Here is a 10,000-nt window from a genome sequence, read left to right as displayed (position 1 = left end):
TGACAGTTTTTTGCTGAAGAATGCCAATGGGCGGGGCAAGCCGCTGACCACCTGTTTGAGTACTGCACCAATAGGGATGTCGCTGGTATCAGTGGAGGGAAGGAAAGGCATGTGTGACGGGAAAAGTGAGAGAAGCTGTGGTTGATAGGACATTCTTTGCGTTGCAGACGGCTGCTTCTTGAAGGGGGCCGCACTTCAGGTCTTTTGGCTGGCCCTTGAGGGAGGCGTAGAGGGGAGCAAGAGTGACGGCAATGGCTGGCAGCTAACGGTGATAATAGTTGATCATGCTCAAGAATTCCTGCAGTGTTTTGGTGGTCGACAGCGTGGGGATATTCTAAACAGCTGTTACCTTCTCAGGGAGGGGAAGGACTCCTTCAGGAATGATGCTGTGCCCTAAGAACGACACTTCGTTGGCACCAAAGGTACACTTATTATACCGGACTACAAGGCCGTCTAGTTGCATGTGGTTGAGCACGATGCGCAGGTGATGGAGGTGCTCCTCTTTTGAGGAAAGGAACACAGGTATGTTGTCCACGTAAAATACACAGAAGGGGAAGTCCCCTATGATGACATCTATGAGATATTGAAAAGTGACCCCAACATTACGAAGGCCAAAACAGGAGTAATTGAAGGTGTATTTACCGGAGGGAGTGGTGATGGCGGTCTTGGGGATGTCTTCTGGGTACATAGGCACCTTATAATACTCCTTCAGGAGGTCGAGGATGGAGAAAACGTTCGCTTTCTGCAGGTAGGAGATCACGTCGGTGATGTTTGGGAGGGGGTAGTGATCCGGTTTTGTTGGCAAGTTTAGGTGCCTGTAATCCCCACACGGACGGAGGGAGCCATCACTCTTAAGGACAATGTTTAAGGGTGACGACCATGGGCTGGAGGTCTTTTGGCGAAAGCCAATTTCATCTGTGTTGGCGAACATCTGTTGGGCGGATGTTAATCGATCCGGTGCCAGACATCTGAATTTGACGAAGACTGGGGGTCCTGTCGTCTTGATATGGTGATAAATACCATGTTTGGCAGGAGCCGTGGGCGTTTGGCGAAGTTCTGGACGGAAAATGTCTGGGTATGACGTGAGGAGGTGGATGTAGACATCCGTGTGTGCGCTGATGTAGAGAGCGAGGTTGGAGGGGGCGGGTTGAAGAGATGTCGACATATATGAGTCTGTGTTGACCAATCGTTGGTGGGCAACATCAACTAGAAGGTGGAAATGAGAGAGGAAATCCGCACTGAGGATTGGCAATGTGATGTTAGAAACGAGACACTTCCAATTAAATTTACCATTTCCAAATGATAATATGGGGTTCTCGTAACCGTAGGTGGGTATCGTAGATCTGTTGGCAGCTACCATGAGGACGTCGGCAAACTTACACAGATTACGACCGAAGAGTTCCTTGGCAAAACAGAACGACAAGCACCCGTGTCTACCAAAAATCGCACGCCTGCATCATGTAAAATGAAAAGATAAGAAAAACAGGAGGCCACCGCCACGAGCGGTGTCCTACTTACACGTTTTTTGGCCACTAACAATCCTTGGCACATCTCTTCGCAACATCCCCAAATCTGGAGTGGCAGTAGCCAAACGGCCGTCAATGGGCAGCAGTAAGTGGCTGTAGAGGTCGTTGGTTTGGGCACGAGCAAGTGGTGGGTGATGGGGGGCTTTGTTGCCGTTCTGGCACGTCATGGGGTAGGCATGAGTGTCTTATGGCATTCACGTCAGCTTCGGTTGAAGTTGAATAGGTGTCCTCTTCGTCAGGAGTGGAGGCGTTGATGGAGGTCTTGAAGGTCGTAAAGTGGCTGTCCATAAGAATGTCAGCTTTGGTCATTAGGTTCTTTATGGTTAAACTATCGACATCGCGTATGGCAGCGCGAACAGGTTCGGGTAACGGTATACCCCTCCCGCGGAGACCCGTCTGTGGCAGGTTAAGGGCAAGCGATACTGGTCACTTCCCTAAGGGGAAGCAAAGCCCTTTGTTCCCCCAACGGTTGTTGAGAGAGCTGAAAAAGCTTTGCTATACGGGCGGCTGGCGACGGCGAGTACTGTGTAGAAGGTATGTTTTGAGGGCGTCATACACTATTGGGGTGTCCCCTTGTTCACAAAGCCAGTCGGAGATTTCCGGGAAGGTTTCCTCGGGTATTGCCGGGAGAACATAATCTGCTTTGGTGGTTGAGCGAGTCACGCCCTGGATGCGGAACTGGACTCCTGTGCGCTGAAACCAAGCAAACGTCTCTCTGCTGGCAAACAACAAAAGTTTCAATGGGGCGGTGCTAACTTCCGTGGAGTGTGCCATAGTACCATTGAATGGGGGGAGGGGGAAGGCAGTGGGAGCGAGCCGACTTCCAGGGTCACTAATGTGACTTGCTGAAAGTAGGTTGTGACTCAAAAGCGAGATGAAAGTAAATGAGTACTTTATTATAGACACATCGAGTATATATACACACTAGGTCCGGGCAAGAAGGTCCCAATATACAACAAGGTTGATGCAAGTTGTTGTCACTGCGAGGGGAGAGCAAAGATACAAAGGAAAATATATACAAAAAAGAGAAATGTCGTTACTATGTACGATCCTGTGATGCACGGGTGGTACACAGCCATCTTGAAGAAAACTTGCTTTGAATAATTACACCTAAATTTTTTTTTTTTTTTTTTTTTTTTTTTTTTTTTTTTATATTGTCCCCAGATGTTGTTGCAACACGCAACATTTTCACATTAATTTGCCCTTAGCTTCACAAGCAATTTCAAACCAGGTATCACTTCTATTTACCCAGCAGACAGCAGGTATATATTATTTTTTTATAGGTAAGCATGCACGGATATATATATATATATATATATATATATATATATATATATATATATATATATATATATATATATATATATATATATATATATATATATATATATATATATATATATATATATATATATATATATATATATATATATATATATATATATAAATATATATACATATATATATTAATGGTAATTGGAGGAAAATAATCCCATAATTCGTAATGATATGATTCAAAGGTATTTAACGCAGTCAGAGAGAGAGAGAGAGAGAGAGAGAGAGAGAGAGAGAGAGAGAGAGAGAGAGAGAGAGAGAGAGAGAGAGAGACCCTTCAGTGAATGTTCCCATCAAATTTTAAGCAAAAGACTCGGCTGTATTATGTGGAAATGTTTGGCTGTTTCAGTTACCAGGATGAATAATGGAAAACAAGTCTGGATCTTCTTAAAGGTAACGTGTTAATGCAAACAGAATGGTGGATTTGGATAGCTAGGAATATGAAAAAGTAAAAAGGCCCTTATTGAAAATTATTGCTGGGATATTGAGGAAATTTATATCATAGTGAGAATGATGTAAAAGATATGGAAGAGAAATAAGAGAGACGAGGAGAAGGAACAAGAGATTTCATAATACCAGATATACTGGGAGGAGTGACATAGGCGGAAGACTGGATTGATGAAAGAAACGTGCGCAGCATGGAGAGTTGGAAGCTGATTTTGAAAGACTATAAAAATCTCATGGCAATCACTAAGTGTGATTAAAGGGTATATGTTTTATGATAAAAAATGTTGAGATTTGTTCATGAGGGAAAAACAAACAAATGATGTGAGAGATTTCGGTTGAGAAGAATCACTTAAAAATTTTAATGTGAAGAATTCAATTGTCCTTGATATCTTATTATTTTAGCAATCGATAGGGTTAAAATGGCTGTTAAGTATAGACACACTTGAATTTTCATTCAACATCAAAATAGGGTGAATGAGGCCACACTCATCATCAATATTTCATGTGACACCATAAATCTTTCATTGAAATATAATTTTTTGATTTAAAATAAGAAAAATCATACCGATAAAAACAAAGTGCTCAGAGTAACAGGGTACAATAGAATTTGGGTAAAAGTCGGCTGTTATGTATTATGTGTTATTTGTAGTGTAATACCACAAGTGCTACGTGTATTGAAAGTGATGTTGCACATGATTGCATCATATATTGTATTGATAGAAGGTATTTCAACGTTGATTATAAGTGTTGTAGAGTATGTTATAAAACATTGAATCCTGTATACCAACTGTGTCACACGATCGTACATAATTCATTTTGTGCTTGTATCTTTGCTCTCCCCTCGCACTAAAAAGAACTTGAAATAACCTGTCTGTTTTTCTCATCGGTAGCGGTGTCGATTTTTGAACATGAAAATTCTTGTTGCTTTGAGATTTTGTATATAAAGGAGTATTCTACAATAAACTCACACAGTTGCCTTCATACTGTCTTTGAGTTACAACCTCCTCTCGGCCCGTCACATTGGTGACCCCGGAGTGACCCACTCCTCCCGCCTCCCCCTCCCCACCGTTACTATGACGCTGAAAACACATACCTTCTGCAGCAGTACTCGCCGTCGCCAGCCGCCCGTATATCAAAGCTTTTTCAGCTCTCTCAACAACCTTTGGAGGACCAAAGGGCTTCACTCACCCTCGGGAAAATTACCAGTATCGCTCGCCTGCAACCTGCCGCAGACGGCTCTCCTCGTGATGTGAACCTATTTCGTGCCCTTTAGGTAAGCCGTTTACCCAAACCTGTACGCGCTGCTAAACCCGATGTCTATAGTTTACCCATAAAGGACTTGATGACCATAGCCGACGCCCTTATGGACAGTCACTTCATGACCTTCAAAACCTCCATCAACGCCTCCACTTGTGACGAAGAGGACACTTATTCAACTTCAACCGAAGCTGATATGAATGCTGTAGGACACACACGCCTATGAATTCCATAGGAAACACACACCTATGAATGCCGCAGGACACGCCTATGAATGCCGTAGGACACACACGCCTATGAATGCCGTAGGACGCATGCCTATGAATGACGTAGGCCTATGAACACCGTAGGTCACACACGCCTACCCAGTAACGAGCCGGAACGGCAACAAAGCCACCCATCATCCACCACTCGCTCGCGCCCCAACCAACGACTTCTACAGCCACTCACTGCCGCTAATCGGCGCAGTTTTTGCTACTACCACATTCAGGGCATCCTATTTATGTACTGTATGTAATTTTTAGGGGGGGGTGCCATGTACCAACCGTGTGTCACACGATCGTACATAATTCATTTTGTGCTTGTATCTTCGCTCTTCCATCGCACTAAAAAGAACCTGAAATAACATGTCTGTTTTTCTCATCGGTAACGGTGTCGATTTTTGAACATGAAAATTCTTGTTGCTTAGAGATTTTGTATATAAAGGAGAGTGTTCTACAATAAACTAACACAGTTGCCTTCATACTGTCTTTGAGTCACAACCTTCTCTCGGCCTGTCACACCTGTATGAGTTACCTCAAATATAAAATGTGATTCTTCTTACCTTTGCGCTGCAGAAGATTTAGATCTTTTAGTGTAATGTTTATTTGTTATTTTTGTAGTTTAATGCAATAGTCTGTTTACATAACGTGATGCCAGTCACTATTCAGAGCTGAAGCGTTGTAGAACATGCTGCCAGCAATCGTAGTAATGTAGTTACGTTAATAAATGTATTTTATAATGCAGGCGTCTCATTCAAATTCCAACCATCGACAAAGGTGCTGTGATTATCAAAACTATAGCAACTATTGCTTATTTCAGGTGAGTGAGTTGCTACAATAACAGGGAGTTAGCAACGATTTTCCGGTGGGGGTGCTAAAGTTTGAAAAGGCTCCGATAGTTGGGGGCCTGATGGCTTGATTTTAAGTCTAAGAACAGATTCCTGAATTCGACAGGTATATGGCACAGTGGACTTCAATTGAGCTTATATCTTTCTCGATACCTCGATTGGTAGTCATCCTTGCTCCCATATTTTCGGTTTTTGGAATAAGTTCAAATCCTTGCTTATCCAGACGCATTTATCATAAATGGATGTCCATTGAATATACATTCCCAAAGGTAAACTTCGATATTAAATGCCATGTGGGTGATATATACACTGATTAAAATCACGAGTATTAGATATATATATTCATCATAAATAATCACGTGTTGCAATCTCACTAATTATGTATCATGGTGGAGATGGGATGATTTGAAGTCTAAGAACACATGCCTGAATTCGACAGGTTTATACTTGAAATGAACTTATATCTCTCTTGATAGCTTGATTGGTAAATTTGTCAATGCAGGCATTGTTTCGTCTCAGGGTCTAGGTTCGAATCCTTGCCCAGCCAGAAGCATTTATCCTAAATCAATTTCTAGTATGAATATATTCCCAGAGGTAAAATTCGATGTTGAATTCCACGTAAGACAGTGGTTTATATTTACATTGATTAAAACACGACTGTCAATGATATATATTCATCATATATAACCATGTTTTGCAAACTTACTAAGCAGCTATCATGGTGAAGATCAGTTGATTTAAAGTCAATGAACCTACTCCGAATTCGACAACGATATGTACACTGGAATTGAAATGATCTTACATCTCTCCTGATAGCCCGATCGGTAAAGTCGTCCGGCATTGTTAAGGCTCAGGGCATAGGTTCAAATCGTTTTCCATCCAGAAGAATTTATCCTAAATGAATTTCCATTGGATATACATTCCCAAGAGTAGAATTCGATATTTACATTGATCAAAATCACGAATGTTATTGATATATATATATATATATATATATATATATATATATATATATATATATATATATATATATATATATATATATATATATATATATATATATATATATATATATATATATATATATACAGGTATATGTATACATAATTTTTTTAAATAAGTTACAAATAACCCTTAATATTTCCAAACGCTTAGGGAAATTTCTTTAAAACTCAATATATCTGCCCCTTCAAGGACTCAAACCTTATGACCGGTAGGAATAAGGATAAACTTTCGACTATTTAAACCAGCCTATCATTTATTCCCGTTTTTATCGATCTTAGGATATTTTTAAGTTATTTAAAAAACGTTTTTAATACTTCGAAAAAAATATCAACTAACCTTTCTTGAGATCCAAAATCTTTCATCTTTGTTATCTTTTCCGTCGAATAAAAATGTAAAAAAAAAAAAAAAAGGAAACCTTTCTTGTGATTTATTGGCAATCATTCCGAACTATCATCTTCAGCTCTATGCACAGCAACAAATTCCTTAAAAACATCCCGATCAGTATACTTACTAATAAAAATAAATGTTGACTAATAATTGTCATATATCTTTAATAGTTTAAGGCAATCCAAACTTCACTTATATAAATGAACATTGGTTCCTCTAGTTATAGGTATACTCCGTCTCTTCGGGTTCATTTGCAGAGATCATCAGCATCCATGTCTTGTAGATGGTCTCTCTCTCTCTCTCTCTCTCTCTCTCTCTCTCTCTCTCTCTCTCTCTCTCTCTCTCTCAACGATCTTTGAGAATAAGTTTTTTCTTATATTCACAATGGGCCTATCACTGACTTAGGAAGCCATTACCGGTAAGGGAAAACAATAATATTATATATATATATATATATATATATATATATATATATATATATATATATATATATATATATATATATATATATATATATATATATATATATATATATATATATATATATGTATATATATATATATATATATATATATATATATATATATATATATATATATATATATATATATATATATAATAGTCTTTTATCTTGCATTGAACCAAGAAACGGGTTTACTAAAGCCCCTATTGCACGTATCCGGATTCCTACGGCACCGTCGGTCGCGACGCTAGCATATGTTCAAACCGGAGTGTGTGATAGCAATCGGACGTATGAAAGCTCATCCACGGCCGACCGGATGAACTTTCACCAGTACTAAAGTTGGCCGTACGGTCTTAGTACGTCAGGATGAGGACGTAGCGTGTAATTGCTCACCATATGGTATGACATCAGTCTGAGTGGCTGAAGCAGTGTTGCCAGATGGTCACTGAATAATTTCTGAGGAATTTGCAATAAAATTTCTGGATATTACCAAAAATTTCTGACAATTCTATTTATCATGAATTGATTATACCAAAGGAAATAAGAAAAAAATCAATTGTACATTAGGAGTGATCAACTATTTATTTCTTTTCTTATATGAATTTAAAGGAAAATTCAATAATACTTAGGCCTATGCATCAAAATAGAATTTTCATGAAAATAGAAAAAAACTACGATATTAATAACATACTGCAAACTAAAATATGTAAATTATTGGCAATTTCCTTTGACATATTAAATGAATTGTAATTTATTTGACTGAATAAAAAAAATAAACGTAACTTCAATAATATTGGCTTAATATATATATATATATATATATATATATATATATATATATATATATATATATATATATATATATATATATATATATATATATATATATATATATATATATATATATATATATATATACATATATATATATATATATATATATATATATATATATATATATATATATATATATATATATCATGAAACTGTGGTATTCACTCAAAGAAAAAAAATGGGCTATGCCTAGGCCTATACACACAGTTGTTTTTTGGACTGATTTCAACAAATAATTCAATATTTCTTCTAAATGGTGAATAACAGATTTAATCAAGTGTAATTATGTATGAAATCACAGCAGAATGACAGAATCTTACCGTAAGATAGTTAATCAGGCGACAAGACAACAAACTTAGAACACAGAAGTTCAAATCAGAGTGAACATGGCGAAAGTGACTGTCAATATGGGTACCTTTCGAACAGTCAGATCGATATTGTGCCACTGAAATCTATATGGAAAACATACGTGTTGCCTACATACATACGGTTTAGAACATAACCTCTCTCTGTGTCCCATGACCATGTGACATCTAAAACGTGTTGGGATTTGGAACAGGCAATCTCTCTCTCTCTCTCTCTCTCTCTCTCTCTCTCTCTCTCTCTCTCTCTCTCTCTCTCTCTCTCTCTCTTCATTCCATTTCCGTAGAAATGTTTAGAAGTTTATGATTTATATTTTTTCCCAGATTTCTGTATATATTTGTGAAATTTTGGGAAATAACTGACAAATCATTACAAATTTCAGAAGATTCTACCTTGATTTCTTAGATTCTGACAATAGTTGCATATTTCAGAAGATATCCAGAAATTTTTGATAAATAATCTGGGCTGAAAGACGCTCATGTTGACTATTTGCTTCTCTCATGCAAAAGTCCTTTTTTTCTATTGAAGGTGATACCTTACTTACGAGTTCCAAGTATGTGTCGTGATCCATTCGCATGTAGGTAAACCAGTCATCTTTTTCTAGTGGTAGTTCCTTCATTAAGTTAACATGAGAGTATTTTTGTCGTTTATGCAGAAATTGTTTGAACCAAATCTTCCTTTTCTTGTTTTCACCTTCAAGTAGCACGCTAGAGCAATAGGAACGAGAATGTCGTCGAGATAAGACATGTCACTCCTCCACCACAAACAGTGCCACACTGACCCACTTGCCTCCGGCCGGTCAAATACGTGTAATAGCTCTAGCCGTAAGCCAGAATTTTCCTACGGCGCCATAGGCCAGGTTGGCCATAGGAAACCGGATACGTGTAATAGGGGCTTAAGGTTTATATTTTAGCTTATTCACACTCTCGAACACCCTTAATAACAAACACAATTCCGCAGTTGGATGAAGTAATACATTCAGGCGTTGGCGAAGACAAGGAAATGTGACCAGTTTCTTTATCGTTATTCGATTAGTCTATTATGATTATGCTGATTACAAGAATTTCAAATTACACATTAGTCATGTATCCTCAGGTATATAATTATTACTTCTTAGATTATTTGAATGTGTAATGGATAATGGTATTCCCCATACAAGGAAATTTAATTTGGCATCGTTGTCCTAAACTTGTCCCACCAACCATAATAATGCTGATTATTGTTACCTTGTTCACTTCTACAGGGACATGACTTCCCATCTATGTGTTCTGATGA

Source organism: Palaemon carinicauda, chromosome 8 (genome assembly GCF_036898095.1).
Source record: "Palaemon carinicauda isolate YSFRI2023 chromosome 8, ASM3689809v2, whole genome shotgun sequence".
NCBI lineage: Eukaryota > Metazoa > Arthropoda > Malacostraca > Decapoda > Palaemonidae > Palaemon > Palaemon carinicauda.
Note: the sequence above shows the minus strand (reverse complement) of the source record.